Below are 6,232 nucleotides of genomic sequence, written 5' to 3' on the forward strand. Positions count from 1 at the left end.
GCAGCCCAGCACAGGGGAGTTTCTGGGCTGCCACTGCACATCGTTGGCTCATGTCCAGCTTTTCATCATATCCTCCAAGTCTTTCTCTGCCGGTCAATGAGCTCTTCTCCCAGTCTGTGCTCATGTGTGGGGTATCCCTGACCTGGGTGCAGCACCTCAAAGAGTGCTGAATCTCCCAAAAGAGGAAAAGGCACCATCGAGGCCATGGCTGCCCCACCACCTCTGCTGCGCAGGAGCCAAGCAAGGCTGGTGTCACTCATAGGGCAGCGCAAGCACCAACACCCACACGGTGTCATCATCACAGTCCCCAGCCGTGACAGACACCAGGGGGATAAAAGTTCTTCTCACCAGAGCCCAAACCTGCTTGGCTGTGGGGCTGGAGGTGACCACCATGGTAAATGACAATGTACATCCACAAATCTTTCCTTCCATAGGTTTCCTGAATTTTCTTCCTCTTCCCACGGCATTACTGTCTTTTTCTCCAGTGACTGATGGTGTGGCCAAATGGTGTTGAGCCAAAATCTGATTGGTACAGAATGATCACAGTACCAACCCTGCAGTGCCAGAGCTGTAGGTGAGCAGTGACGTGGGGCAGGCAGTGAGCCCTGGGCACGGGTGTGTTCAGGGCTGAGGTGACAGTAAAGGATCTCTCTTGCTGCCACAGAAGCTGCAGACATCAGCTACGTGGGGGATGTCCCACACCAGGCTTGGAGCACACGTATTTTGAAGCACTACAGCTCCATGCCAGTGCAGATCTCTTGAGTGGATGCACTCTGCCAGCAGACAGTGCTCATGTCCTGGTTTAACCCATCCTGCTAATTTATGGGAGCAAAATCACTCAGTTGTGATTCCTCCTTTATGCTGTAACTGAACATTCACTCGACAGAGGTTACCCAGACTTCTGGAGCCTGTTGAGTTGCTTTGAACACAAGCTGCAGGGCTGTGCTGGAATGCAGGGAGCTCAGGGGAGGCTGTGTCTAGACTAGAGGAACTCTCCTGAAGGCTTGCTGAGCTTTTGTTTTGTAGTAACTCATATCTCTAATCTGGCTTGCAACAAAGCATCTGAGTCCCTTCAGGCCCCACCACAACACTTGCAGGAGAAAAGGAGGCTCTGTTTAGTGGTCAGCAAGCCAAGATGAAACAACAGGGGCTGGCTGCAACTAATGCAGAGAGCACATTCCTGTGACAGAAAAGGGCTTCACTCCCGTGGCAGAGCTGCTGTGTTTCATCTGGTTTGATGCTTTTCACTCAAAGTTCACAAATGATGTGCAGGTCTTTGTTTGAGCCCCCCTCCAAGGCCGGCAAGCAGAGGAAAAGCTGTGCACACAGAAGGAATCTGTACTGGGAAGTGAGAGACTGGTCCTGGCACTGAGAGTTGCTGAGTTCTGGTATTTGGCATTCAGGAAGCTTTTGAAGTATCTCCCCAGTCCTGCTGACAATATCTTATTAAAAGAGACAAAGCATATTAATTTGGGCCCCACGCTGCACTAATGAATTAAACAGTTCAAAACTGAAGGCGTGGCTTAGCGTCTCGGCAGAGTTATCATCCATCCCTGTGTGGGCACGTGCCTTGGCCATGGGCAGCGAGACCCCCAGGAACAAGAGCATGAAGTGCTCTGTGTCTGCTCTTACCTGTCTGTCCCCCAGACAGGTTTTGCTGTGCTGCATTGGGCATAGCTGGGAAACCTGTTCCTCACCAGGTTCACCACTGACAGGGGAAGCACCGAACTGCTTCTGCTCAGCACCAGCCTCTCTCCCTGCACACAGCTGTGTCCTGGGCACAATGAGCCCAGAGCTTCCCAGGACAAGGCAGGATCAGGCAGAGCTGGGGAGGAGCACCCCACATCCAGGAAGAATAACTGCCTGCCCTAGGCTGAAAATAGACCATGAAGCATTTGAAGAAGACAGAGCTGGAGTGGATGATTGCCTGAGGCAAGGCACAGCTCCAGCTGAGTTCATTGCCAAGCTCTGAGAGCATAAGCACATGAGGAGCATGGGAGAGGGATGCCAGTCTTTCTAGAAAGGCCTTGAAGTGTCTTACTGGAGCACAAAGCCCAGAAAAAAAACTTCCTTTGAATGGATCCCCAGCGAGGGTGGTCAGAGTTACACTGCTGTGCCCGGATATGGATACACAGAGCACTGGGCTGATGTTAAGGCATCCAGTGGAGGCCAGGGAAGGTGTGGAATTGTGCTTCTCCCAGCAAGGCACTTGGCAGCACCACAACTTTTTCTCTGCTTATTTCAGGGCTAGATTTTTGTTGCTGACAGCTTTTCTGAGCTGACACTTCTACCTCCTGTGCTCGAAGTGGGACACATCAGGGGCAAGCAGAGGCAGCTCACCAGCCTTCTGCTTCCCATGAGCTGGTGCTTGAGTTCAGTTCTCCCAGCTCCACAGATCGTGTTTCCTGCTCTGGCTCTGCCAAGGATGCTGGAAGTGTCCAAGACCAGGCTGGACGGGGATTGGAGCATCCTGGGATAGTGGCAGGTGTCCCTGCCATTGGCAGGGAGTAGGTCCAGACGATCTTCTAAATCCCTCCCAGCCTACGCCGCTCTGTGGCCGATTTTTGAGGCTTTTTCCCCGCCCGGAGGGAGCGGCCAAAGCGAGCGGGGCGGTGCCTGTGGAATCACCTCGGCAGCGCGGCCAGCCCCGCTCCCTCTCTGCTCCGCTGCCGTGAGGGCTCTGTGCTGCGGGCAGCGCGGCTCCCTCGCCGCGAGGCGCCGCCGCCATGAGGTGAGGGCAGTGCCGCGCACGGTGGCGGCGGCAGCGCGGCCGGGGACCGGGGCTCCGGGGAAGGAAGGCGCCACCTGAAATACTCATTTTTTCTTATTTAGCTGTTGCTGCCGGCCGGCAAGCGCTGCAGCCCGCGGTGCCCGGGACTGGGGGTGTTGCTCGGCGGTGCAGCTCAGCATTAATTCCTCAGCCTTTCGCTCGGTTTGCTGGCTTTCGTTCTCTGCCGCAAGCCAGGCCGCTGCTGTTGAGCGTTGTGGCTGCAGATGGAACTGGTGGATTATTTGCGATGTTTCTGCTGTCCTCTCTTTAGGCCTTCAGCCGATGGGGGGTCGCGGGACCGCCGCTGTGGGCGGCCGGGAGCAGCCCGGCGGTGCCCGATCCCGCCGTGAGTGAATCGCCCGAGCTGTGCCGGGCTGGGACAGCCAGGGAGACTCCCCAGGGGCCGCAGGAGCCTGCCGAGAGGAGATGTGAAGGGATAACCTGCCCGTGAGACACAGGGAGAGAGCTCTGGAGCCACGTGGGTGAGGTGTGACCGTGAGCCAGGGAAATGGGCAAAAATGTTTGTTTTGCTGTCTTGAATTAACTAAAAGGCCTCTGCTGGCTCCTGTGCTAGCCTCCGTGGTTTATCCAGCAATAGGTTTAGCTTATCTATTCCTCTTACTGGATGAAGCCTTGATAAGAGTAGGCATCGTCAGAAGTGCCTCCACGTTTTTTCTGCCCTGTAAATCCCCAATTTTGTTGTTTTTTTTTCCTACCAGCAGTAGTCAGCTGCCTGTGGCTGCTCAGTGCCTGTGCTAGTGTTATGCTGCTGGGAGAGAAAGGTGCTGCTGAGCTTTCCTGGTACCAGTGGGGCCGTCCTGGTGCTCAGTGGTGCCAGGTTTTGGCAGCACTCTGCATGCCCGAGAGTGGAGTAACTCCTGCCCGTGGAGTTAGAGCCTAGATTGGATGCAGACAACACACAGAAAATTTAAAATTCTGTTGTAGATATTTTAATGTTCATCTTTTATATAAAAATGAATGTCAGCTAATTAACTGGTCAGTGCTAAGGCTTGAATAGAGGTCCTCTTTTCAACTGTCTTTATTGGGTTTTTATGACAGGTAATTTGTTGCTGTGGGGCTTGCCGGAGCAGGAGTGGTCAGAAGCAAAGCTGTCGATGCTGCTTTAAAGATCCTTGTTTGAAAGGTATTCAGAAGATGGAAACCTGGAGCCCACAGTTTAAACGGGGCAACTGGAGAATTTGTTTTCAGTATGTGGATGTAGGAATTGGAAACATCAAAGATGATTTGGGGCAAGGTATAACAAGATTTATGTGTGCAATTTATTGTTAATCTCCTCTCATTGCTTGTTGGAAATACATTTTTATATTACTTCAATTAAACGTATTTATATTTAAGCTTGCTCAGTTTGTTTTTCATTATCTTACAAGGCTGTTGGGTGCAGCAGGATTTGAGAGTGGAGACTGGAAAGGCTGTAGTGAGGCACCAGCTCTCATCCCTAGGCCTGGGGGAAAGTGAGCCCACAAAGGAAGGTTGGAAAAGGCTGGTAAATATGTAAAATACATCAGAACTGGTGGGGAGAATAGGGCTTCAGACAAAAATGGTACTTTGATGCAAAAGTTGAAACAATAGGAGTGTTTTACTTTCCAATATGAGATTTGAATTCCTTGCAGTCTTCTAGAAAAGCCTGGGTTTGTGAGATAATCCAGACTCCTTAAATGTCCGTGACACTGTTAGTTCAGCCATGAGCCCTTCTGCCACCTGAATATCCAGAACTTTGAATGCACAGTTTTTGTACTGCACATGGGAATACTTGTTAAAATACTAACCATTGGGGAATAAAGGTTTTTCCTGGTTGAAGCTTGAGTTCTATTGTTTCTGTAGGAACAAATCCTACCTGCAAAACTAATCAGGGGTTTCCCCGTGGATTTATGTTGTGCCCAGCAATTTTACTCTTTCCTAGGGCTGGGCATCTGCTGCCCTAATGGCGGGGGGGGGGGTCCTGCCTGCTGGTAGCCAAGGAACACTCTCTGTGTCAGGGGGCTCTGCTGCTGGAGCAGCTATTCCCAAAAGATGCAAAAAATGGGAAATAATGGGCTCTTCCCAATATCCCATCCACCCCTGCCCTCTGGCAGTGGGAGCCATTCCCTGGGTCCTGTCCCTCCATCCCTTGGCAATTCTCTCCCCATGTTTCCTGGGGCTCCTTCAGGCCCTGCAAGGCCACCCTGAGGTCACCCCAAAGCTTCTGCTGTGCAGGTGAACAATGCCAGCTGTGCCAGCCTTTCCTCCCAGCAGAGCTGCTCCATCCCTCTGCTCATCCTGGAGCCTCCTCTGGCCTGGCTGCAGCAGCTCCAGCTCCTGCCTGCGCTGGGCCCAGGGCTGGGGCAGCTCTGTAGGTGGGGTCTCACCTGAGCACAGGGGCACAGCTGATGCATCAGGTTTAGCTTTTCTGTTTTTTAGATTCTATTCTGCTTTGGGGTATAAGTCTAGGCTTCACATGAGGGGATGCTGAGCTCTCTGCACAGAGCAGGGAGACAAAACAATTCCTGCTCCAGCTGGGCACCAAGGACAAATGATCCAAATCTCAGCCCAAGAGCACAAACAGCGTGGGCTGGAGAGAAAAAGAAGGATGGGAGTGCATGGGCTGGAGCTGGAATCAGACAATTAGCTCCAATGTGCAAATACACCAAAACTTATAAAAGTGTGAGACCCGGTGACCTGTTGTACATTTTTGCCCATTTTGGGCTGTCTCTTCCAAGGTGGATCTATTTGAGACCTCTTAATAAATTCCTACTTTATTCTTTAGCTCCCTCTAGTCTGTGTTCTAGGTCAGCCTTCACATGGCGTCACAGGGACAGAATCCCCCCTCCCCTGCTGCCCAGGGCTCAGCCCAGGGCTGGGGAATCTGGGGCATGTCCAGCTTCTGCTTTCTGCACAACTGGGAAATAAAAAATAGGGATGTCCTGAAGGTTCTCCAGTAGTCAGCACAAGCACAGGGTCTGGGGCTCGGGGTGTCCCCTCCGCAGGAAAGGGACAGTCAGCACCGTGCAGCTCCTTCTGCAGCACACAGCTATTGATAAAGGTCAGAATCATTCACCTTGGACCTGCTCTGGGGCCTGGAGCGCAGGACAGCAAAGGGAGTTGGGAGAGAACCCATGAGGTCCAAGACTGGCAGTGAAATCAAGCCAGGAAATGGAGCAGGACCTGCATTCGTACTGGGGAAATGACAACGTGATTTATGGTTCTGTTTAGGAGAACCATGTATTTTGCAATCTATATGATTTCTGCTAGGCAAAACTGGCAGGATTGCTTTACATTTGCTCTGCTTTTACTGCTCTGCAGCACCACAGCACAGGAGGATTGTTAACTGAGATTTATGGGCTTGTTTTTGAGCATTTAATTGTTTTTTTACCTTGAGCTTAAGAGCTGGATTTCTTGTGATTGTTCTCTGAGCATTTCCATATTTCAACATGTATATTGTACCACTTCCATTTTTTAAAAAAA

The 6,232-nt window shown here is 51.6% G+C and overlaps 1 long non-coding RNA gene and 1 other non-coding gene across 2 annotated transcripts; both read left to right on the plus strand.

Moving 5' to 3' along the window:
* The first annotated feature begins 2,590 nt into the window (after nucleotides 1-2,590).
* LOC119706439 lies at nucleotides 2,591-4,134 on the plus strand. The gene is made up of 3 exons (XR_005258527.1): nucleotides 2,591-2,731; nucleotides 3,042-3,257; nucleotides 3,830-4,134. It is a non-coding gene; the product is annotated as an uncharacterized LOC119706439 (long non-coding RNA).
* On the plus strand, nucleotides 3,485-3,687 carry LOC119706734. Its single transcript, XR_005258594.1, has one exon. It is a non-coding gene; the product is annotated as a small nucleolar RNA SNORA74 (small nucleolar RNA).
* Nucleotides 4,135-6,232: the final 2,098 nt, after the last annotated feature.

This window comes from Motacilla alba, chromosome 13, assembly GCF_015832195.1.
Source record: "Motacilla alba alba isolate MOTALB_02 chromosome 13, Motacilla_alba_V1.0_pri, whole genome shotgun sequence".
Lineage (NCBI taxonomy): Eukaryota > Metazoa > Chordata > Aves > Passeriformes > Motacillidae > Motacilla > Motacilla alba.